The 26,199-nt window shown below is 36.3% G+C and overlaps 2 long non-coding RNA genes across 5 annotated transcripts in view; both read left to right on the top strand.

The window, feature by feature from the left end:
- Positions 1-11,911, top strand: part of LOC142077690 (uncharacterized) — a 73,961-nt gene extending 62,050 nt beyond the window's left edge. Inside the window, exons 5-6 of the long non-coding RNA XR_012671972.1 lie at positions 4,295-5,464; positions 7,139-11,911. This is a non-coding gene — a long non-coding RNA (uncharacterized LOC142077690). The remainder of the gene's footprint in view (positions 1-4,294; positions 5,465-7,138) is intronic.
- A 162-nt stretch (positions 11,912-12,073) lies between these two features.
- LOC142077689 (uncharacterized) overlaps positions 12,074-26,199 on the top strand; it is a 23,079-nt gene continuing 8,953 nt past the window's right edge. Inside the window, exons 1-5 of one of the 4 annotated variants that reach the window (XR_012671969.1) lie at positions 12,074-13,995; positions 14,328-14,422; positions 16,855-16,925; positions 20,687-20,719; positions 21,106-21,203. This is a non-coding gene — a long non-coding RNA (uncharacterized LOC142077689). Of the gene's footprint in view, positions 14,423-16,854; positions 16,926-17,431; positions 20,327-20,686; positions 20,720-21,105; positions 21,204-26,199 lie in introns of those variants that run through there. The other 3 variants (XR_012671967.1, XR_012671970.1, XR_012671968.1) reach the window with 3 other exon arrangements.

Here is a 26,199-nt window from a genome sequence, read left to right as displayed (position 1 = left end):
GTAAACTGTTTTGCAATATCTAATTGTAATGAGGCTGAAAAGATAAAAATGTACAGACTTCTTTGCTGAAGTGCTTCTCATGTGTAACTTTTCATGGCCATTTTTGCTATTCGTACTATAGGTATACACTTGAGGCTCTACAGACCTTGTTGACTGAATCATAATTTGAAAGCTGACAATGCATGCTTATTGCTCATCTAAAAGAACTGTTGCAGATTACTTTGTCAACTCATCTGTGCTTTCTTTAAGGACTTCTCTTGCTTTTCAAAGGCAACTTAAATAATTTTCCTAAAAGAGATATGTAGCTATAGATGCAACCCATGCCTAGTTATTACAACATATGTAAAATCAGCCATTGTTTGAAACTCTATGGTATCTTAGGCATGGCTGTTTTAAGTTTTAAAATCTGAAACAACTGAATTTTCTGGATTTTGTTAGTTTAAACTAGATCCAGCCCTAACATTATTTTAAAATGGAGTTTTGTATACTATTAGATTTAAATAGACATTAACTTTTATTTTTAGATTAGGCATTTAATGAAACATGTATATAGGAAGGATTTAAGACCGGTATACTTACACCTCATTTTTCCTTGTCTGTTGATAAAATGGTCTTGCAAGGCAATAGGAAAAGAAGGACAAATGACATACAAATTCTTTAGGAAAAATAGTTAAAACATGCTAATTGGGATATTTAAATGCTTATTCTTCTTGCTCAAATCCAAATATATGAAAGTAAGGTATTGCCACTTTTTTATTATTTTTAATTTTATATATTTCTTTCTTTATTTCAACAAAAACCTAAGTAGAAATTTATGTAAACCCATACATTTAAGCTGTGGGTGGGGGAATGAGAAATGTAATCAGAGTTCTTAAATGTTCAACTACTGTATTGATGGCTCGTTAATCCACCTTGTTTGAGACTGCTGTTCACACACTAACATGAAAAAGGGCATGTATGAAGATGCAATTGCTAATTGAGTGGTGTATTTGAATACACCACTGTTTCTAGCTTTGTAATTTTGAATTTATTTTAAATACATGGATATTCACAGTAAATTTTTTTCAAAGTTTGCTGGGAGCAGGATTTTTTTTTTTCCTAGAGAACAAGTTTTTTGTGTTACATCATTCTAAATTTTTACAGCAATATTTTGAGAAAATTAGTGCTTTTTAGCAAAATATGCTACTAAGGTAATCTATTCAAAGCAAGAAGTCAGCAATATCTTTTTTTTTTTATTTGTGCAGTACTTGAAAATCTTAGTAATGTGCAAATATCTCTCAAATAGTTACACCTTTACATTAACCCACTGAATTTTAAGAGGTTGCTTTTTACTTCCTCTGAGTATCCTATGGGGTTTTTTTTGTTTTGTGGGTTTTGCTGTGGTTTTTTTTAAGCCTTCAGGCCAAAGATTTTCACAATTTTATCCATCTACTTCTTAGTTGATATGATGAGTGATTTTTTTTTTTTTTTTTAAATCCCCCCCCCTCCCTACAGAAGGAAATTGATTTAAAGAAAGTTAACATAAACATTTTGAAAGTATTGTAATTATGAACATTATGATCTTCCCAAGTTTACCTGATAATTTCCCACTTCAAAATAGATATAGCATAATATAAGTCACTTTTAGATTTAGACAGGACTTCCAGTGGATCTGATAAATCAAAACATTTGCTTTAGAATTTCTATATTCTTTTGGAGCAAAATTTTCTCTTGGTAGAATGGATAGATACTGTGGTCTTAAGTGTGTTATCACTTTAGTAATTCTGAAAACACTTTGCTTCCTCCTGTTACAAGCTAGTCCATATTTTAGTCAAGATCAAGAATTAGAAAAGGAGGATGCTCCATCTGTTGTGAAATGTTGTAATGGCTCTTATGAGAAAGTCTATCTCTAAATCAAAATATATATTCAAAAGTCTCTTGCAGAACAGAGTTCTCTGTTGATACTGTCACACTTATGTCAGTATCTTGCACAGGCAAGAAAACTCCTTATCAAAAAGAATGGTGATGTACTGGTTGCCCTGTCCTCATTCTCCCCAAAACCAAAAGGTTTTTCCAGGTTCTCAGGAGAAGGGAGAATGATGCTTTTAATGCCAAGCACAGGACTTATACAAGCAGCAGTCAAATGTGTGTTTTTCTTCATCTGTTTTATCACCTAACTCTAACAATATGTTTCAGTTCACAGGCAGAGTGAGTATTAGTTAGGGATTGTAGTTCTGTATGACCAGAGTATTTTTTTAAACAAAGGGTCATATGCTCATTTTTAATGCTGTGTATGTGGAAATCCGTAGCCCATATGATATGCAAGTATTACTAATATGTTCTCCATATAAGTCCTAAATTCATGTCCTCTTTAATCAACTCAAGAGCAGATAAAATATGGTTTGAAATAAACTCACAGGAAAATGCTTGCACTTTTCTTTTTGGAAATACTGGGTTTAAAATCTGGATCTTCATTTGCATGGTGCCTGTTTTGCATCCAGGTTTAGAGTGTAACTAGGAGACTCTTGAATTAGCAGTGAGAGAATAATTCCTTCCAGGGTATTAGTACTGCTAGACTGTGTTCTGTTTTTACACCAGCAACTCTTCAATTTTCATTGAGGTTTTGATCCCAGCTATGTCACTGTAATTACAGTGAATTTGGCTATGAATACTTGAGTGTTTGTTTCAGAAATTGATAGTTTTGTGAAACCGCATAAGAAATTAACGGAAATGTAAAATACAAGAATATTTATAAGTTATCTCATACATTTATTGTCCTTGATTTTTTTTTTTTTTTTGCTATTTAGATAAACAGATTTCTTCTTGCATTTTTGGTGTGTAATACTTAATTTGTCAACCTCACAGTCTTCTGACCTGAAAGTGATAATTCGAAATGCTGTTCAAATTTTTTTGTTGTTTTATTTTTAGGTTAATATAACTTATGTTGCTGACCCACTTTCCATTATGTAAAAACCTGAACAGAATTTGTCATTGAGGTAGGAATTCATGAAGGCTGACACTAGAGGGCAATTCAAAGCAGCAGCTTACCCCAGAACAGTTACGGGTGCCTGTGGCCCTGTGTTGAAAAAGAGGGAGCCTATGGAGACTTTCCCAGGGTCTCCCCCAAGCAAAAGCTGGTCTTTGTGATTATTCTCCTAAATCATTTATTTAACTCGCTTTTCATATCCTTGAGTGCTCCACTGAATGAGGAGGAAGTTAAGCCAGTTCTTACGCTTTGCTGAATTAGAAGTTAAGAAACATCTTCCACAGTGTCTTACTTTCCTCACTCTTGCCACTGTCAAAAAGGCATAACTTATTTAGTGGTGTTTTTTGTTTGTTTGTTTTTAATTTGCTCTCATGTGCTAAATTGAACCCTTTGTCGGAAAGATACTGGGGTTTGGGAGGTAAGGTAACATTGCAGTGAAACTTAAATGCCTTTTGTTAAGTATCAAGGAAAATGGAATATATGGTGAGTAAAATATTTTCTTACAAAATACTGCAAAGCTATGCTAATTAATAAGACAGTATAAATAATTAATTTCATTAAAAAAAAAAATCACAAACAGGGTAAGGCATCAGACAGGTACTTTGTGTCCATAATTTTATCAAGGAAAACATAATATATCAAATGTAAAAAAAAAAAAATTAGTTGAAGTAAGATGAGCAATCAGGTGCTGTATTTAATATTTAACTGAGGAGGAGAGATCATCTGTGCATCTTATGCACAATTTAAACAATTTATATAACAGTGCATTACATAATAAATTACAGTTTTCACAGTTGCAATGTTCATTGTAAATTTACAGAACATCCTGAATGCTTGTAAATAATAACCTGTAATGCAAATGGTGATGTCATGGTTCTTGAAAAGCACTCAAAAATTCTTATTTTAGCAATGCAAATTCTCTCATTATATTGAAATGTATGCACCCAGCCATGTAAATACTTGTGCCACAGTACAAATTTCAACACACGGGCATTTTATAAGTGTGTGTGTGTTTATACCTCTCTCTCTATCTAATTTTATATACATGTATATCATATATTATTATATATTTTATGTGTACTTATATATAAAAAAACTAATTAAGATTAAAATGGCATGATTGTTCCAACACTGTACCAGTTTTTCAAGTAGTATCATCTTTGCATTCTTTTGCACAACTTACTATAAATGTCTAAAACTTTTTCTTGCTTTAACTGCTCTCAAGTTGTTTTTTATAAAGAATATTTACAATCACTCTGGCAGTGCCACAAATCAATAGAAATACTACAATGCATTGTTACAGTAAACATTTACACCTGTTTTCTGCAGGTCTGGTCAGCAACTCCAGCGCAATTTGAAAATATGTAATCTGCTGGCAGTGATGTGCCCAACCTTAATCGGTGCTGGAGCCTTTGGAAGAGAGATTGTGTCATCACACAGTATATAGTCCAACAATGACTGACCTTGATGAATCTGTGAAAGAAGAAAATAGTTTTCTTACTTCTTAATTTGCAAAATGCACAAAAGAAAAAAAAATGGAACATGTGGAATTTAACCCACTGAAGTTCTTAGATTCTGCGGGGTTTAGGGGAGGTTTTTTGTTTTGTTGGGGGAGAGGGTGTTGAGGAATTAGTTGATAGTCATGTACAGTGATAAAGAGGTCTTAATCACACACATGAACTCTTGATTTTGAAAATGTGATTATTTATACTAAATCTAGCTGAATACTCAAGTGCTTAAACCAAGCATACATGTAAGCTTTTAAGGAACTGAATCCTTAATCTTTTGCAGGTAATTCACTACCAATTTAAGAATAAGCATTTTCATGCCAACATGACTCGTCTCCTTTTTTTCCTTTTACCAGCTTGATTTTTGGCCCTAAATCAAAGAGATTAAGTTCTGTTGTTAAGTTAATATTAAGGCTGCCTTCAGAATTTTGTTTATTTGAACAATGCAAGAACAAATGTGTAAGTACCAGCAATGTGCAGACCAATATTGCAATATTGGTCTGTTCTATCTTTAAGCAGGTGGTTTCATGTGGCAGGCTGGAAAAGAGACTCTTTTTCTTCCCAGCTTTTGACAAAAAGATGACGCATATGACTCAGAATTAGAAGGGGAAATCTGCCAGTTTGCATCAGTTCCTTAACTTGTGGGCTGCTATTCACCACAAGGAAAATCAGTATACTCGTACCAGTGCTGCTTGAGAGATGAGGAGTAATCATTTCCTTCAGAAAGTGTAGGATGATTGGAGTAGGCCTTTCATATGTTACACTAGACTTTTCCTATAATTAGATGTTTTTCGATTGTATTAAATTTTTAGGAATTAAATAAACAAGTAATGTTCTTAAATGCTACATTTAATGTTTAAGATAGGAATCAGACATCTTATAGCTTAACACAGAGTCAAAGCAAAGGAATCTGCTTCCTTTTGAAAACATGAAACTTCTGTTTTGCTGGCACTGAAATTCAAAAACCATTGTAGATCTCCACAGTCAAAAGGTAAGGTTTTTTTATATTTTTTTTAACCTAATTCCACATATCTGAATCTCCAATTCCAGCTTTTAAGTAAGTTAGTAGGACTGAAAAAAAAATTAAATATAGTAACTTTGAGGGCAGAAGCCATCTGTTTTGAAGGGGAAAATAATGAGTTGAAGTAAGGAAGATCTGATTTTCAAAATGTCATGCTTTAGACCTGCTAAAAAAGGTAATGCACAACTTAGTGATAATTCTGATTCTTTCATATAGGTTTGGGTTATGATGGAGAGAGACTTCTTGCAATACTGATATTTGCTCAAAGAACGTACTGTCAACTAGCCTTTTATTTAAAAAAAAAAAGTCAAATGCTAATTGTTCAGAGATTAATGTCTTCTTTCTGGTTTGTGGATATTTACTAGACAGTTTGAAAGGGCTGAGAGTACAATTTTTTTTTTTTTTGACTACTCGTGTGCTTTAGGTATTGGATTATAAATCTTTTTCTTAATAGATTAACTTCTAGTTAATTCAGCGTGGTTTTACTTTAAGCTTGTTAGTGAAATATTGAAAATCTAGCTTAATATAAAGCCATAAGAGGCACCCAGCATCCTTATCTTCCCACCCCCCCCCCAGTGGATAAAGTTCCTTTCATTTGGCAAAAATATTGTTGTTGTTTTGAAAAAGCATATCCTAAGTGAAGATAATTTTCTAGTTGGAAAAATGAACTTCACTGCTTAGCAATCTGTGTCAGCCTTAGAAAGCACCATTTTATTTTGCATTAGCTCAGTTTTGTAAGTAATGGGTCTCTCTGTATGGGGAAGTGGGGAACCAACCCATAAATGTTTTTGAGAGGGAGTATACACATCTGTGTGTTAGATGGTATCTCTTCTATGAATATTTCACAGAGGGATGGGGGGAAGATTAAAACAGCCTTCTGAGTTGCTGCTCCTGCATATTTCTTCAGCTACCATTGAATAAACAATAATCTAAGTAGATAATATGACTAGGGATCTGCACCCCAAAGGTGTTAAGGACACTTGAAACGTCTGCTGAAGTGACTAAATAATGAAGTTGTAGAAATATAGCTAAGGATTGGAAAAGTTGTAGCAATTACTAGGAGGTGTTCCTCTGCTGTTAACTTGTGGATTCCCTTAACAGTTGGGTTGATTTCTTCTAACAGTTCAGCCTCACCTTTCATTAAGTCATACAGTTATCTGGCATTTTACAGAAGTCATGTAGGGATGATGTCAAGAAAAAGACAAATTTACTATCTGAGCCAGAAGGCAGGCTTACAAAAAGCAACTTCTTTCAGGACACGAAAAGCTCTTTGTTCTGTGGCCTTGGTCTTTTTGTGCTTTGACCCTTATTTTATAGCATTGTCACTCTGACCCTAAATCTTTGGAAGCAGACATGCAGCAAATTTAGTCCTTTACAAGTGGGGTTGCATTCTGAGCTGTGGGCCTGGTTTTTGTCTTTAGGCATTATAGTTCCATACAATGCTGAGATGTAACAAAATAAAAATTTAAGATTTGTGATTTTGTGTAGTGCAAATAGTATTATTTATGTATCAGGAAAAATTTTTTTAATATATGTTGCTATATTACTGTCCTATGATTTATTATTATTTACCAATTTCGGATAAGATAGCAACTAGGAAGGCAGTCTGGTTAACACTGACTAATGTGTTTTCCACTTTCCCAGCAGTACTTTGGAAACTGATCCTGTGCACAGAACACCAGGGTTCCTGCAAAATGCTACTTAAGTATTAAGTATTCTATTGAGGACAAGAAATGCTTTGCTGTATGTTACAGAGTTAGAAGATTTAAACAGCAATACCTGTATTGCTTTCTTTTGTAAAAGGCTGGGTGCCAGCTTAGGAGAGCACAGAATTTTACACTAAGCCTGTGACTGCTTCCTGGGCTAAAGGAGCAAGTCTTCTGAGAATTTAATGAAACTAACTTTTTTTTTTTTTAATTCTATAAGAAAGCTAGAAATTAATGAAAAGGACAGAAAACTAATTGTTTTGGATTTTTATCTTTCTTCTTTTTACAGAATCTAATATATTTAAGAGGAGAACCTGTTTCCCTATCTTAATAACTTTCCATTATATAGCTGGTTTGTATTGTATGGGTATTGTTATTTGGAGAAGGATTGTTCCATTTTCCTCTTTTACCAGCAATGATTCTATATACTTCAGGTTTTGTAAACTTGAACTATAATCATAGGATAATCTTTTCTGAAGGTAATAGTGTAATAATCTAAGGATATGTTTATTGGACAATTTGAAAAAAAAAAATTATCTTGTTTTTTTTGGTGTTGTATTTTTTTTTAAATCTGAAAAGGTGTTATGAAATTTTTTTTAAATACTAATATAGAAACTGATGTTGTATTTTAAGGCAGACCTGGCTTTCTTTTTGGTAGATCCACTAGACTGAGTATTAATATTTTTTGTGATAAAATCAGGGGGGAAAGGAACATTTTAATGACCACTATAATGAAATATAAAACTTACTTTGTAGAACTTAAAAAATAGCTTCTTCGTTTTTCTTAATTTTGTGTGTGTCCTTTCAAGCAGAAAGAATGCTGGTACAGATTGAAAGTGTTCACACAGTTTTCTTCCTGTGTGCATGCCAAAGATGCGGAGAAGACAGATTTTTAAAAGTTGTGTGCAAGCTATACCAGTGCAATCAAGAGGGTTCTGGAAAGCTTTTCTGAAACACAACTTTCACAAACTCTGTTAGAACCCAGAGCTTGTTACACTTTACAAGTTCCCTGTAAAGTATTTCATATAGGAGTCTAGTTAATGCATCAACATCTGACAAAACACTCTTTAGAAGCTGGGAAAAGAGGTGGGAGAAGTTAGTCTTATTCTATTTTATTTTTAAGCTAGAGTTGATACTAAAATATACTGATAATATACTAAAATATACATTGATAATATTTGTATGCTATATCAGCTTCTCCTAGTTCTGCTTTTTTAGCTAGCAAGCTATAAAAACTGTTTGACATCCTGTACTTGGTTCAAGTCAGAACTGACTACCTTTAGTTTCTTGCCTTCCACGTAAATCCACTGCATTTTGGTTGCCTTTTATTGCTGCAATAGAAGCATCAATATTGCAGAACCAAATAACTGTCTTCACTTCGGTTTGTTTTCATGACAGATTCATGCAGTGTGTGGGGGGAGTGGACCTCATACAAATGAGTATGTGAGTCAAGCTGGTATAAGCAGTGGTTGGAGTGCTGAGACGAAGTAAAAAGGATGTGAAACTGAATTTGATGCTGATAGACCATAACTGCACTTCCAAATTTCCAGGTATTTTTACACTTCTGAATTTCTTAATGGTTTTACTTCACGGTTTTTGTTGTTAGCTGGTTTTGTTATTTTATGTTTATCTTATGCAGTAGTTCTGCAGCTAGTCTAAATATGTTTGTTCATGATCCTTGGAGAGATGGCTGGACACATGATATAGATTCTCCAAATGTAGTAACAGTAGATTTCAGTAATCAGCAGTTATCTGCTTAACTTTCATTATTAATATTTTACATTGAAAACAACTTCTGTAGTTCCCCAGTCTTTTGCCATGGTTATATTGAGGAAAATTTTTTACATGATTGGGAAATAGTTAACAGACAATACAAGTTTGTATGCTCGACCTTACCCATCATTTACAACCAAAATCAGTGCTAGTTACCTCTCTTCAAATATTCGTCTTTGTTTGTGTTCAGAAAATTATCCAAAGCATTAATTGATAATAGTCTTAGAAATATTCAGCTGCTTGGTAGAAAATTCTATGTATGGGATACATGGAGAGTGTGTATAAGCTCTGTCCTGAATGACTGCTCCTTTTTAGGGTGAAGTGGGGCTAATTTATTGCTGGATTACAGTAATTTAATTAAAAAAAAAAAAAACCAACCAAACAAAAAAAAAACCACCACAAACAAACAAAAAAACCAAACCAAAGCAGAACACCAGCCTTAGCACAGAACTACTAGGTTAGAGACAGATTGTTTTTTAGAACCGCAGTCTTAAACATGCGTTCAAAATCCTACTGTTATTTCAGGAGAATAGCAATTAAAGTGTATAGCTTATTCTCTTTCATCTTCTTCCTCTATGACCGCAAAGTAGCCTCAATTAAGTTGAGTGAATTAACTGTATATCATTGGTTACACCTGGTATATATATATGTAAGGTATATATACCTTATTTGGTTAAGTAATAATGCAATAGTAGCCAAAAGTACACTGATACCTTTAAAGCAATACTTTGAAATATTTCAGTTGAATCTTTTCTCCATTTTTAAAATATATGCATATCACTTTAAAGGCTGCTGACATTAAGAATTAGGGGGAAAGAGGGTTCCTTAACAAAAGCAACCAGAAGGCAGGAGTAAAAGGATATTAAACTTGCATTTACTTCTAAATGTAAGTTTTAAGAATGAGCAAGAGTTATAAATTCCAGTGTGTTTGCAGTATAAATATTACAGTGTTGAGTAAGCATATGACAAAAATAAAGTGAAACTACTATTGTTTAAACTGGTGGGGGCGGAGGGAGGGGGGAAGTAAACAGTATTATTAAGACACAGCTACATACGCTTTCAGATCTTACACTTTTGATGTTTAGGAATAGAAGTGTTTCGATTTCTTAATAGTGAAGTGAGATTATCTCTTTAATTCTGTCTTTTGCCCAGATGAATTTAGTAAAAAAAAAATTATGTATTTGCAGCAAGAGTTGAACTGTCAGTGTGTTTATTCATATTGAATGGTGTATTAGTGGCACTGAACTGTGAGCTCTGAGAGGAGAGCTTTGCAAATTCACCAGTAGTTGTCAAAAAAGCTATCACTGCAAAATGTCCTGTCTGCCATATGAGTAAGTTACACTCTTCATGGAATGCACAGAACCGGACACGCTTGTCAAAACTGCCCCACTTCATACTGTGCCATCTGAGTGCAAACGCTGTCTCATTTCTAGTTTAAACTAAGAAGCTCAACTGGGAAAACTGAGATATGGAGATGTACTTTCTGATGTCTGTGCTATGGGGGAGAGTAGCACTGGTGGACAAATAATGTAATGCCTTAGACCGTGGAACACTAGGAGTCTTTCAGTGTCTTTCACCTTCAGATTTCTAATTTTAAACTGAAATAAGGTTGGGAAGGGGTCAGAATGAACAGTGAAGCAATAGCCTTGCTTTCATAGTGGATCTGTGTTGCTTTGCATTAATGAGCGAGTAACACAAGCAATGGAATATGGTTGTGTGCTAATGGTGTGTAACACTGTCAATGGGGAAGATGTTTTGGCCAAGAAATATCAAGAGACCGCTTTTGTTGTTTGAGCAAAAGGCACAAGGTAAACTTTTAATTTTATGTCATGCTTTTGGGCATCCTGAGACAATCTACAGTATTTAATAGAAAGGCCTTGATATGTTTTAGTCCAAATCACTGAACTGTCAGATTGCTGGCTAGTTGTACCTTTTTGGATACAATACATTACACAGAATTTAAGGAGCTTATTAGTAGTTACAATAGCCAGAAATTCACTTGTAGCTGGTTTTCATGGGGTCAGAAAAAGATTGAATTGGGCTTGGTGTTGTCATAAACTCTTAACCATAAACCAATAAAAACTGAACATGATATTTTATATTAGGCTTGGTCTTTGCTAAAACAACTAAGGAATACTGAAATCAAGGAAGGGCTCCTTCCTTGATTGGGAACACCCCAATCGTACAAACACACACTCTTTTTCTTTTCTTTCTTTTTTTTTTCTTTTTTTTTTTTTTAACAGTTGAATTGCTTTTTCTAATAGCATTCCTGACTTCTGTGTATGTGTAGAGAGCCTGCTTCTATGGAATTTCAGTTCTGTGTCTTCAGATTCCTTCCTTCTTCCATCTTCCTCAGCAGAGCTCTCGCTTTCAGGGGCTTGGGGACATCTAAGGGAGCTGCCTGCATACATGATTCCCAGCTTTTATTGAGGTCTCTGCTGTCTGTCTGTCTGTCTCTCTCACCCAAGACCCCCATCTTAAGATACAAGGATAGAAGTAGGAGAAGTACTCTATATTAGCTTTATGACCAAACCTAGAGGTACAAAGATTTGTGCAGACACTCCTGGATTTCAGTAGATTTCTGGCTTAGCTATCAGTACTCTTTTTATCTTGGTCTTCCTCCTCTCATCCTTCTCCCGTTCTTCAACCCCTTCTCTCACATACAGTGTCTTCAATGTTATGTGAAAACTTGCTTTTCTCCTTACAGAGAAGATATATTTTTAATAGTAATGTAGAAAATATACAGTCATGTTGTGTTTGATTTTTTTGTTTGTTTTGTTTTGGGGCATTTTTGGTAGTAAAGTTTAAAAAATCAAACCAAAAAAACCCCACCACAATCCTGTAATGCATGTAAGGTTTTGTGTTCCTGTTGTGGGTGGGTGGGTGGAATTACCTGCAAGTTCTCTTACTAGTGTACTTACTGTAGAAAACAGCATAATAGTTCCTGTCTTATTTAAATAATTTCCTTTAAATCTTTTAAGGTAAATCTACAAGTAAGAAACAGTATTTTCTCTTGCTGGAGAGCATCTTTCATATTCTTTTCGCAGAAAAGTTTGTCAAGCTCTTACTACTGGCTAGCATTTTTGCTTGCATCTATCTTTTTCTTTATCTTTGCCTTCCGCATTATGTATATATGGTGGAGATTTTTCTTAATCTCTTCCTCTCTTGGATTATGCCTAGCACAGTTTTTTCAGGAGGGAGACCAACTGTCACAGCATACCTTTACAATTAGCTTTATTTTGACTTTACATTCAGGTTTTACTTCACCGAGATACTGGGTAAGTTGTGCCTATATAATCTAGCTTGTCTATTTTATCTGTCTGATTTAAAAAACAAACAAACATAGGTAGTAAAAGGGGACAAAAGTGTAAATATAGTTGTGCGTGTATAAAATATACCGGAAATGGCTCTTTTCTGCAGTTCCCAAAGTAGCATTTGTACCTAGATAGCTATATAAAAACCTCAGTGTTGCTGCATCTACCTGTAAACTTACACTGGCAAATCTCACTTTTTGAGAGAGATTGGCACATTTGTAGCAACAGACCCTTCTAGCAGAGATCATCCTGCTGTATTGTAGGAGCAAAAACAGGACGGGAGAAAAGGAAAACTCACCAAACTTTCCCCCTTTGTGGCCTGCCAAACTTTTTAGTGCTTACAGATAGCCCTGTTAATTTACAGAAGTTGTTTTATCACGAACTGACTAGAAGGCTTATTACAATGGAATGGAGTGCTTGGGTCCATGCTGTGTAAGTAGCTTTTGTCTTAACAATTTGGTATAAAAACATTAAAGAAAGCATAATTCATGTTATCTAGGGAACGAGTAAAAGTATACTGTACACACTTAAAATTCTGGCATACTTTAGTATAAGAAAAGGATACCTGGCAGGGATGTGAACTCTGAGTCTCTTGCCTACCTCTTCAAGTAAAATAGCATGGTCATTCTGGGCTGTGGGCAGATGAACTCCTGCTCCTAATAACAGATAAGTTACTGTTCTTGCTAACAATCTGTTGTGGGTTTTTTTTAATATATTTTTTCCTTGAAATGGATTAAGAAGCACTTTAAATCTATCTGCCCAAAAAGAGTAACCTGCAGAGGTAACAAACAGCTTGAGGACTGATACAGTACTTGACAGAAGCTTATTTTGAAATTAGCTCTTATTTTCCTACATATGAAAGTTGTTTTTTTTTTTCACATCAGAGGTTTCCAGATGACCCAAAGTTAGATTAGAAAATAACCCAGACTTTTTTGTTTTGTTTTGAAGTAAACATCTGCGTAATCTTTAGTTCCTCTAATCAGACGCACAATTGTCCAGTTCCTGGTTCATGTCCCATTAAGGTATTATGCACAGTGGACAATAAAGTCTGGAGTTTCACTGTAAATAAATAGTCAGCTTGGCAATGGACAAATGTTATGTAAACGTTTTGTAGTTTATTAATACAGCTGATGTCAGTACATGAAAAACAACATTCAATAAGAAAATTCTGCATTCAGCTTTCAGCATATGTTTCTATTTCCTTGAAGTAGACACCTTGGCATAACGTAGCAGCACATAATGGTTTGTGGGTTTTGAAAAGGTGCAGGCCATATTGTGCTGCCTCAAAAATACAAGGATTTCATCATCCTGAAGAGAAATATCACTTATGATTAGTCAATCTTGTGATGCTGATGTCTGTCATACTTTAGCAGCACGTAAATATTGGTGTTAAGACTGTAAATATCTCCAGTATTAACTGTGCTGCTGAAGTAAGGCTAGCCACTTCTGCATGTGAGTCATGAAAAAGGACGTTTCATGTATTTCCTGATGCCTTTTTGTTGTTATAATTTCTATGTTGATTATTTATGAACACTTTCTTGGCTTTTGTTTGTATTTTCATCTATTTAGAAACAGTATTTAGGACTTCATAGTATCTGATGGTAAATATAGAATAGAACTATATATAAGTTCGAATGCTTTGGTTTACATGAAAGCTGAATTTATTAAAGGAGCCCATCTCAAGCTACACCTATCTAACAAGGCTTTGGTAAGTGTGTTTATATACATAAAAAAATTATTAAAATGGTGTTACTTTAAATGTTAGTATTTCTTTATTAAAACTCTTAAAACTATTCATTTTACAGCATTTTCTTAATGAATGGAACTGGGAAATGTTTTGTCATGTTTTTAGCAAAGTGAGCACATAAAGCCAAAGTGTCTTCCAAAATTTTTAACAAAACTTATTAAACACTTCGTTTCTTAAATCACTGCGTCTATAGACAGGTAACAACTTTATGGTTAGAAGTTTAAACTGTGTATCTGACTGTGAATTTACTAATTTTTTTTTTCTCATATTCCACTGAGATGTTTCTCTTGCAGGAGAATCTTTCATTGAGATGATTGAAATCGCTGCAGTGAGAATGGAAATTACTAGGGCTCCTTTCCTTTTAAAAACTGCATGCAAGAACTGTGTGGTGAGTCAAATGTAGACTAATGGTTATGTAAATGTCACTAATTTTAGATACAGTCAAGATCTGAAAGTGTTTCCTTTTAAGATTTTATTTTCTTCCCTATCATGACTCAGTATCACTTGCTAATCTCATTTTATTAGCCCTGTTATGTTTTACCATTAAAATACACATGCCTTCTTCAAATAAGTGCTCACAGATTCAAGTTTATACATCGTGTAGATGTTTTAAACGGAGGAAAAAAGCTTATCTGCACTGGGGATTTGTTTTGACTTCAGTCTTCACAGGCCTGCTACTGGTACAGTTGCACAGGTACAAACATGACATAGATGAATATGAATCCAAATTGTTATAATTCATAAATCTGCATTATATAGAATTCCAGCCTGGTGTATGTGCTGGTAAAAATCACACTTTTCTTGTCTGCCTCTGCTATGGATTTGAACTGGTGAAATTACTGATGGCTAAAATTTCCAATTTAGTTCAGACCTGAGCAGTTCTCAATAGTAAAGTTATGCAGTATTAGATAACCTACAGCTTTTCATGAAGTAAACACTTCTGTGTACACATTTACTTTGTGTACTACAGGTCTCTTAAGATATGTGGCCAAAATGAGGTTGACTACTCAGAAAAAAAATGCTATCTGGCTCAAAGTTGGATAGCTTTCTCACTGAGGCTTCTTTAAGTAGCACTATGTTGTATTGGCTTATCTGTAACTGCTTAATACTAAAGACCTGCACATACATTTTAGCCATTTGAAAACTTAGAAATGCTTGGAAAGACCAGACTCTGTGGGTTATAAAAGCACTTATTCTTCCACTATTCCCCTCCCTTTAAACGTCACTGATTTTTGTTAGCACACTGCAGACTGTGATGCTTGCAGAGGGCCATCCATCCTGTTACTCTTGTAGGTCCAGTATTTTAATGTATCTAGGCTTTTTCTGTGGGACTTCTGTAAGTAGATGTGAATCTAAAGAGCTGATCAGAAAGATTTGAAAGAATGCAACAAGTAAGTCTATTTGCATGGCTTTGTCAAAGTCCAGTGGCCAAACCATTTCTTTCTAACTACTTCATTGTGCCAGTGCAGGCCTTTGTGTGAATAGTGAAACAGACTGCTTCCTTTTGGTTCACCGTGCAAACCCCTATAACTGGCACAAGGCAGGGGATGGCAGGGAGTGGGAAGAAGCAGAAGGGGAAAGGTTGGACTGCCTTGTTTGGTGGCCCCGGCAGCTTGTAACAGTTTAGTGATGTGGTGAAAATACAATTTGAGCATTTGCAGAACCAGAGTTCAACTGAGGAACCAAAGTTCCTGTTTGGATTAAGAAAATGACTTCAAGTGCTTATGAAGGCCTACTCAAATTATTCAGTTCTTAAACCTTTGAAAAGAATGTCACGTTTCTCACATGGTTCACAGTTGCCTTAAATAATATTAGCAATTGTATTTTCCGGAGGTTTACTTGCATGGTCGGTGCCATAGCCCATGGCTGAATGGAACTCCTTCTGCATTGCAGCTCTGGCGTCCTAAGGATTGTGCCTGATGTAAGAAAAGAAGGCTTACTGTTTTCAGTTCAGATGCTTATTTTCTGCTAGGCTTAGGAACTGTACGGGGAAAAAGATGCTTAATTTGTATAAAAGGGAAAGAAAAGATAGGCCTGCTTGAAAATAAACCGAGATTAGTAGCTGTATAGGAGTGAAGACAACTAGTGAGAGGAGCGTGTCTAAAAAACTAATGTTGAAAAGTTGGAGCTGAGAACTGATAGGGGGAAGGGCAGGTCTGATGAACTGGAAAATTGGAAGGATTGGAACAGGTTGGGCAAAGATTTGGGGATTTTGTTTGTTTCTTGAAATTGGAAGAAGCAGCAGCCTGTCAGAAGGGATCTGGCCTGATGCAAAGAGAACGAGTCAGGCTTGGGGAAGGGGGCTTGCACACCTCAGATCATTCCTAACATTCACTAGAGCTCTCTGCACTTCAGATCCAGAAGGGAGTGCAGGCTGTTAAATGGTAGCTTTTGCTGTCATCTGTGAAATCACTGTCAATTTCATCCCGCTCATCATCTTCCACACAGAAGAGGGCAACCTTATTAGTGCTCTCAGTTACTTCATGAATTTTGGTCCTGAAAAGGAATCCCAAAATAACAGAGTAGTTGAGGTTGGAAGGGACATCTGCAGATCATCTAGTCCAAGCAGGGTCAGGCAGAGGAGGTTTTTTAGGGCTGTGTCCAGTCAGGTTTTGAATATCTTCAAGGATGGAGACTGCAACCTGTCCCGTTCAGATAGAATTTCCTGCATTTTATTTTGTGCCTGTTGCCTCCTGTCCTGCCATTTGACACAACTGAGAAGAGCCTGGCTATGTCTTCTTTACTCTCCCTTACCCCCATTAGCAGGCATTTATAAGCTTTGATAAGATCACACACACACACAAGCCTTTTCTCCTCCAGGCTGGAGTCCCAGCTCTCTTGGCCTTTCTTCATGTGAAAGATGCTTCAGTTCTCTCATCGTCTTTGTGGAAGTAAGTAAAATGTTTCAACTAATATGGGAATTGGAACTCAAAGGGGGAAATGCTTTTTGGGGGAAAAAAAACAAAACAAAACCTAATAATTTAACTGTAAAAACTGTAAAAGGAACATGAAGATCACAAAATGAAACACTAAGAAGTTAGGTAACTCCTGCTTTAAGATTCTGCAATCTTCATTTGCCCCCTTGTGTTAGTGTATGAAGCAATCTTCATGATCATACAGAATATTTTAGCTAATGATAGGATTGGCCTGGCGTGGCGCTGAGCCAGGAAAGATGTTTGTGGGCTGTGCAGGCAAGAAGCCTGATGCTGCTCTAGGTGCTGCAGGTTCTACTATTTTTGGTAGAAAATTCTGTAGGTAATGGAACAAAAGACTGCAAGTAGAGGAAACCATGTCTTCATGGTTATGTCAAATGAGAATTCCTAAGAATTGTGTGTGATGGGGTTTTTTCTGCCTTTACTCTTATATGATGCTAAACAAGTTACCATTGTTTTCATAGCACTTGTATTCTTCACTTCAGAGTTGTCTGACTTAAGACCTCATGTCTGACGGAAACACTGGCTGTTCACATTTGCAGCTGAGCTTCTTAGGAGTTGTCATTTGAATTAAAATACTATGTAATGTTATGTCTGTTGACAGTCTCCTATCTTTTTAAACAGGATACCTGTTGCATGCTACTATAGTTTCTACACCTCCATGTCACATTTAAAATAGGGGTAACAGACACTTATCTTGAAGGGCTGTTGGTTTTTTTGTTGTTAAAAAAAAACCCCACTTTTGTTTAGTAGCTGCAGTAGAGTAATGCATTTCGTCATGGAATTTTCTATGGCATTTATTAATTCTGATCTCAGAGGAAGAGGTGAGTATCGTGCATCTTTTAAAGACCAGATCTGCAATCAACTTTCCTTGTTACCAACTCAAGCTGAGAAACCGAGTTTCCATGTTGTTGATTCATGGTCTATTCGTCTAGTCCTGTGAACTCCAAAATACTCTGATTTGTGTCCTATCTATCACTGATTCATTTTGCGTATGTAGCTATTATTATTAAACACTTCTGTCCCATTTTTGGAATGTGATTTCATGACTAACACCTTCAATATTCTGCAAAATCTTTTATACACTGAAAGTAATGTTCATGTTTGAACTGCAGCATATTTTACAATAAATTTACCTGTAAAGATCTATGTTGCAGAAAGAATGAACTAATTAAACTGTAACACTTAATTTCTTATGTACAGTGGTAAACAGTGCATCTTTAAAAATCTGAAGTGACTTATACCTATGTGTTTAGGATTTCTACAGGCCATTGTTCTTCAAATTTCAAAAGCAGTTTTCTCAGTACTGCATACGGCACACTTTACTGAGTGAGAGTAGTTCTGTATTTGATATTCAGATATAGAGATCTGAAAATATTTCAGCTTTTCCCTTAATCATGGTATCTTGTTAAGTACTGGGGGAAGTCTCTCGAAGGTAGCAACACTAGCAGTAATGATTGAAATTTGAAATGTTTAGACTCCCTTTATGTCATCACCTCCTGTCACAGAAGTCACAAGAAATGATTGATAGAAATATATCCGAAGTGGTGAACTACTATTTTATCACAGCTTAACTTGAAGCAGAGCAGCAATTCTTCATTTAAAACAAACAAAAAATTTTAAAACTTATTTGAAGGAAAACTTATGTCTGAGATGTATGTGAATCTCCTTTCTAAGGTGGCAGTTGTAAGTGTGTATCAGAAGAAAATATTAAACTATAAACAGAAATAAGAAAAAATGGTGGAGAAAATGCAATGGCACGAGTGACATCGTTCATCTTTCTGTGAGGGGGGCTAATATCACTCGGGTATTACTTTTTCACTCTAAATTAAACAGTTTATTTCTGTTGGAAGTTATTTCATGGCTCTTAGGTGCAACAACTCAATATTTTTTCCAAATTTGATTCACTTTTAATAGCTCTGTGTTAATAAATCCAATGAAATTTATCTAATATTGCTTCTGTCTCTTAATGTAAAATTTGAACCCTATGTATGTTCAAAAGTCTGAAATTAACAATTTAATTATAGCATTTACCCAGTTTGAATCTTCAATCTTAAGTACACAGTGCTGAGTAGCTAGAGGCTGACTTACTTAGCTTTTGTTGAGAGATGAGAATAATATATCCATAATGTTTTCTTCTGCTGTTTATAGCCATAGGAGACAACCATGGATAAAAGTTTCACATTTCCCTACGGTTTTTGCAGGGCAAGCATGTGGCTTTATTACCTATAAAGGAACCTTCTGTCAGCAGCTTTTACACTTTTAAGTGGTTTTAAAAGTAAAACATTTTGGAATCTCTCATAAAATACTCCAAGAAAACTTAAGTATTATAAAACTTGAACTATATAAGGCATACATTATAGAATATAAAGTCTCAAATGTATACATTTTTAATATTTAATTGAAATAAAGGCAAAGGAAAAGCTTCAGGGATTATATTATTGGATCAGCTAGAATAGTCAACAATAATATATGACTATGGTTCTACAGTCCTGTGATTCTTAAGCCAGACAAGTTTGGGTCTGACAGAGTCTTCCTGTTTCCTTCAGTGTTAGCCTGGCTCTGATATTTCCATGGTGGTTTCACTGAATGACTTTGGGTTAGTTTTTAGTAAGCTCAGCCAACTGAATGCGCTTGCTGTGTGAGCAACAGTGCTGGCATCAAGGAAAAGTTCCCTCTGCTCTCGAGAACGGCAGCCCAGTATTAAAGTTAATTTCCATTGCTTAAACCAATGTAAGGAATATTCAGGGCCTTATTTGTCCCTTCTTGATACTCCTACGGACAGACTTTGCCTATCTGCTCTTTAAGTCAGTATCAAAGGGGCTAACAACATCTTGGTCTACCTCTTTCCTTCTACAGAAGATCTACATAGGTATCTGCATAGGTAACTAACACAAAAATGCTTATATAGATATAGCTTCTTAGCTTATGGAAACAGCTGTGACACACCTTTCCTGTCATCCAGACAATGTGAAAGTCTCCCTCTTTTCCAATAAGCAATATCTGTTATTTTCAGACATATCAATAAATATATAAACTATATTATCCATCCGTGTATAATGAAACTTCAGACACAAAAATAAGAAATTTCCAGTAGTATCAGACAAAGATGAAAAAGAGCTCTACTGTTTTGGAGGTATGAAAACTGTTAGATGACCTGTGCGACAACCAGTTTTAGGAAGCCTGTGTGGATGGTAGGTTGTACAGTCAGAAAAGGATTTCACTGCAGATTCGATAACATCATGTAGCCAGACAGCCCCCTGTTGGTTGTATTGTTGTGGAGGTTCCAGAAATGAGTTGTGCTTGAATTCAGCAAGCTATTTTTTTCATTCTCATATCACAAATATAGAAAATGGGGGGGGGGGATTGTGTGCATTTGTAAAAATTGCCTTTGAATGAAGTTTTATCCTTCTTGTGTATAAGATAAATGTCAATGCTTGGTTAAATAGAGTATCTGCACTCAGTTTCTTAATGTCTTATAGGAGCTTATTTTTGAAGAGCTGCAGTGAAAATGTAGAACGGTAGTTTGTCCTTGTGATCAAAACTTAAGACTAGCATACTTTAATATCACATTTACAGCCTGGCTAATACAAAGTATTTAGATAAACTTCTGTCAGTAATGCAGATAATAGATTTTAAAACATAAAAGTTTGTGAGCTAGCAGTGAACTAGCCAGACATAGGCTCCAGCCTTATTTAATGACTGGAACTCTCTTACAGGCATGTCTATGAGAGCGTCTGCTATTTAACAAGGTACAGTTTTACCAAGAGGCTTGGGGGTTTTTATTCATGTTTGCTTTGCTTTAATCTCTTCTTCTGTATGTGGCTTAAGTTGCTACTAGTGCAACTAGCTGCTTACTTCCAGTTTGTGTTTTCCCATGTGTTAAGACACCAAAAACCTTGTTCTTCAAAGAAATAGGTATCTAAAATATTGGAAAATTGAGGGACACTTATTAGGTATTTTGACCTTTTTTTTTTAAGTGTTTGTAAAGGGAACCTAAAATCTGCCTTGTAATGGTCACTATATATCCATGTGGTGATGGAGTGCTGTAGATGCTGTGTGAATGTATGCAAGTACTTATTTTCTAGAATCTGATGACGTGTCCGTGCTTAAAAGGCACTATTTGTGGTGGAAATAGGTGACTCAGAGAAACTTTCCAGGAAGAACTCTGTCTCAGAGGCACAGGATCTTCTGCTCCGAGGTAAACAATACAGAGGTGATCTCTTTCTGCATCAGGTATGGCCTAGCTTATAAAAGCTCATCTTCTTTTGAAGAATTTGATTTGTGGCTAAAAATCCATAGCTGTAACAGAGAAGCTAATGTGAGAATTAGTCTTCTACAACAACACAGAACAGAAGACTAGCATGATGCTGAGAAAGCCAAAATGCTTAAGACCTCTTTTTCTTTCTTCCCTTCCCCTTCGGTACATATTAAAAGATTGATAGTAATCAGATATCTTATAGCAGTTGGCAAAAACAACAGAGGGTAAGACTATGTGCTGTGATTGAAGAAGGGAAATGGGAAAGACAGGGATAGACCAAAGAGTTGCTTAAAAATTGTCATGACCTACTAAAATCCATCAGAAGAGTTTAAGAAACTGGCTGAAGCAATCTCAAGGTGAGGGGATTCTCCCAAGAAACAGAAAACCTGGGTTTCAGGTTCTTCAGAAGCCTCCGCAGATTCAAGTTCTCATCTCCTGCTTCCCAAAAAGTGCCCAGTGGAAGTTGCCCACACATGTTCCCCATCTTTCTTGTTAAATCAAGGATATGTGCAAAAAAAGAATAGAAGTCACAAAACAGTTTTGTTCAAAGCTTGTTGGCGGTGATAACTATTACCGTTAGCAGATGAAAGCAAGCTGCAGGTAGGATTTCAAAGGGTAGTGGAATTTGCTTTTATTGGACTAACTGTGCAGTTCCTTGCAAGTTCCATATTCTTTTCCTAAGATGTTTCCTGAAGTAACAGTAAAATGAGCGTACAGTAAATATAAGTACCCATTAAAGCTCACTAAAGGAATACCTTATGTTTCCAGTAGATGAACACTGAGATAACTGAATATTTATGAATTGCATCACAGACCTCTATTATGCCAAAGTTCTGGTTTTTATTGCTAAAGGGAGCACCAGTGAAGGTGGCTTTAAACTGCTTTATGCTCCTACTTTCTGTAAAGCTGCTGAAGAGGGAAAGCAGGGAGCAACTAGCAGCGTTAAAGAATTTCATGGCTGTTCAACAACCAGCAAGGGGATTCACATCTTCCCTCCTTCACCCTACTGTCAATTATTTTCTTTTTTCTTTTTTTTTAATGTTTGAAGAGGCACTTTTTTCTTTTCTTTTTCTTTTTCTTTTTTTTTCTTTTTCTTTTTTTTTTTTTTTTTTTTTCCCCCTTTCAGAAAGGTTTACAATCTCCCTCCCAAGTTAGTGGAATTGATAAAAGCCTGTTCTGGGTGGAAGAAGATTCAAATAACTTACCCTGTTTAGAAAAATCACAACATTTTTCCTCCTCTGGGGAGTGGTTACATACTCCATTTCCAAATTAGGATTAAACTTTAGGACTTCCTCAAGGCTCTTGGAGTATCTGTAATCTTTATTTTGTTCAAGCAATTCTAGTAGCTTAGAACCTACAGGTTACTTGCAGAGCTGTGATATTGTGAACCCATTATTTTATGCTTATTCAAGCATAAAATAAGTAGCCTGAGAAAGGCACTATCTTACACTATGAAAGTATCCTCAGTCAGTTACCTCTAAAACTGCACCTTTTTCTCTTTAGCTATGAGCAGTTGTCCAGAGCAGTAGATATTTTTAATGGTAATTGACAAATTCTTAACTGTATCTCTATTTTTTCATATTTATGTCAGAGTTCTTGTAAAAATATCATCTGGTCCTGGTGATTTATAGTGTTTGAGTTTCTCAGGCTGCCAATAGGCTGAATCTTTGAGATGTCTCGGCATGGTGAAACTACGCTGATTGCCCATAAAGCATGTCCTTGGAATAGGAATTTCTCTGTCACCCTCTATATTAAAACCAAATAATTTATATTGAGCTTCTTTTCCTTTGCCAATTTCTTTCATCCTCCTCTTGGCACTACATAGACAAAATAAAAAAACCTCCTGGATTCGAATATCTTTAAGAATACTTGGAATTCTTCTCCATGTATCTGTTTGCGCGTTTGGGCGCATTTGGCACCGCATGCAGCCATCGGTACCTGTGCATCTGATATTCTTGTACGGGAGAACATTGTTCAGCAGCACCTGCGAAAGCAATAACTCTCTGTCTTTGTGCAAGAGCAGTGTTAATCCTGCCATCCTTTTGTTCTAGCCGGGTGGCTACCAATAGAGCTTTTCATTAGCCAATGATAATACCAGGTAGTCTTTTATTATTCACTAATTTATAATTATATTAACACTTAAATAGCTGTTAAGATTGGGTTTAGTTTAGAAATTGTAGCATTTCTGTTATTCTTCTGCTGGAGAAACTGCTTTAGCCTAGGGGGAATTCTGTATCAATGCATACCCCATGAATGAGCACAACCTCCCTAGCATTCACCTACTGTGTAATGTAGTGGTGTCATTAAAGACTATCCGCATAAGATACATTTTACTTGGCTTGATGAGCATCACATGAATCTTCTAAGAAGATTGCTTCTGAGAAAGCAAAACATCTTGCCTCAAGATGTCACAAGTGATACAGGCACCTGGCCTCTGGTTCTAGTTTGCCTGAGCAGAAACACTGAGAAAGACCAGAACTCTTTTGCTGTTCCCACTTCTTGTCCTAGGCTGTCAGCAAGTCTCCTAACATGGCTAGACCATGATTAGAGGGTGACAAGGAGCAGAACATTTGCAAAACAGATCCTGATTTTCTCCTACATAAATTCTGAAGTTAAGCATAGCTCAAACCTGGGAACACCAGGCTGTCCGATGGTGCAGAGTTAGAATTACCTTAGCTACTTCATGGTATGTGGTCTGCAGTCCTTGGATCCCTCAGCAGCCATAATGCTATCGCAGAAATCGGTAACAATGACACCAAAATTAATTTTGACAAGGTTGAATCACCTTTGGATCCTTCAGCTGAAAGCAGACAGCAATCCAGCACTCCACTATCAAATCAGGCTCAGAATCGCCCCTTATAAGGCCCCATGGATGTCCAGCCTTCAGTATTGATTCAACCATTCTCTACTCTGCTGGTACTGAGAGATCATTTTCTATAAGTTTCCAGCATCCTGTAGGACTAGTTCCATAGAAAATATTCCTGTGCTCAGTCAGAATCAGAAGAGGACTGAAAGGTTCTTCTGTAAGGTTCTCCTTAGCTGGACATTCTATGCTAGGTAGAGATGTCAGGTGTGGCTCACACTAGGGTAGTTTATAGACATGGGAAATTCCTGCATTTTTCTGCATCTCTATATTCTCATCAACATTTCTTAAACGCCAAGGGTCCTCGAGGTGCCATCCAGACCTTCAACTTCAGCCTTCAAAGCAAGTTGCTATGTCACCAGCTATCAGAGTACCGTCCATGTCCACGTTTCATTCTCTGTTTCTCACTACAAGGCAGCTTCTGACTCATTACCTGCATCCAATGCCTTCAAAGATCCAACTGGCAGGACAGTTTTACCCAATACCAAAACCATTACTAAATGCCATCAGACTAGAACATTGTCTCAGGACAGCCTTCTTTGGAAGGAAAGCTGTCTCCAGTAACAGCAAAAATTGACACTTAGAGCAAAAAGAAGATGAAGTTTTATCTCTGCTGCAGAAAAAGCTACCTTCCCAAAATGAAGGTCCCAGACTATGAAGCCATACAAGCTAAATAGTGTATTATTAATTAATATTTGCAAATACTAATTCAAAATGGTAAGAATTGCCACAGACGTCTAGGGAGGAATTTAGATATGGTGCAGGAGAGACCATTTATAGCAATAACAACTCTTCCAGAGATGGACATCTTTATAAAGACAACTTCTTTATGGGTTTTCTGAAGTACGAGCAGCTATTCAATGCTTTGTGATCTGTTTGTATAGACAAGGTTGTGCACACAATCCTTAGGTCCCCAAGAGAGTAAACACCAGTTCCCAAGCACGGTCATCACAGAGCACAGGCTTTCCAACCGTACAGACCTACGTGTCCTCCAGTAAAGCAGCACAAGACTTAAAGAGGAAAAAAAACAAAACGCTTCCTTGTGTGTAGCAGTTCACCTGCTTCTTTCATCAATGTGGCAGTGTCTGTTTGATCTGGAACATTTGGGATGTTCCACCTTTCAACCACTGAAGTGGGTTTATAACAGGTTAGTGCCTACCAGCCGCCACAGAGATAGGCTTGTGTATTCTATTTTAGTCACTCATTGACTCCATTCTGTCCCAGGGCGTTTTAATGAGAGCATGTTAGATCATTAGTAACATCACTTCTTTTCCTATGGAAAAGAGATCACACTTTATCTTTTAAAAAGGGAGGGGAAGAGGTGGTAATGACTCGATTCCAGTGCGGTGTTCGCTTTGGCTGTCCCAGATCTCAAGAGATGTGAATATATACCTCTGAAAGATCAGATATGGAGCAATGTTTTCAGCTAGCAGTTTTTCATCACCAGGTTAAAATGCCCTGCTCCAAGTTTTCAAAACAGTTATTTCCACATTGTTATCCACCCTGAAAGAGCTGTGTGGTCTTTGTAGGAGGAGTCATTGCCTCCAGTAGATGATCTGCGTGCTTGTCACCACTTGTTTCAGAAGAACAGAAATCCACGTTTTCATATCCTGAACGCGCCGGATGTGAACTCCTAAGAACTGTCATTAGATCCTCCACTCATGGCTATATCTCAGTGCTGGGAGTAGACGAGAAGTCAGTATAGATCCCTCCACAGAATATAGATGATCAAAACTGTAGCAGACTGATGTTCCATTAGCCTCGTACAATTTCACATGATGTTCAGCGTTTCTATTCAATCTCAAAGCCTACCTCAGAAGTTCAGTGAGAAGAGCATGTGTCAGGCTTCCAATAGCTAAGCACAAGAGACTGCTATAGCACAGCTTATAGGGCAAACTATAGCCAACGGAGCAGACGCACAAGTGTCCCTGTGCCTGTTAGTGCATTTTCCAGCCAAGGTTCTGCAGAGAATCTCTGAAATGAAAGATTAGTCTAGCAAAATGATATTTTGCCCATCCTTTTCCGCATGTATCCATAGAGATTTCAGGACTGCGTATGATCACCAGTGAACTCTGGATTGCACTATCACACCTCAGTTGTCAAAAAAA

Source organism: Calonectris borealis, chromosome 1, assembly GCF_964195595.1.
Source record: "Calonectris borealis chromosome 1, bCalBor7.hap1.2, whole genome shotgun sequence".
NCBI lineage: Eukaryota > Metazoa > Chordata > Aves > Procellariiformes > Procellariidae > Calonectris > Calonectris borealis.
The sequence above is the reverse complement of the archived record's forward strand: the minus strand, read 5'-3'. Positions and strand labels throughout refer to the sequence as shown.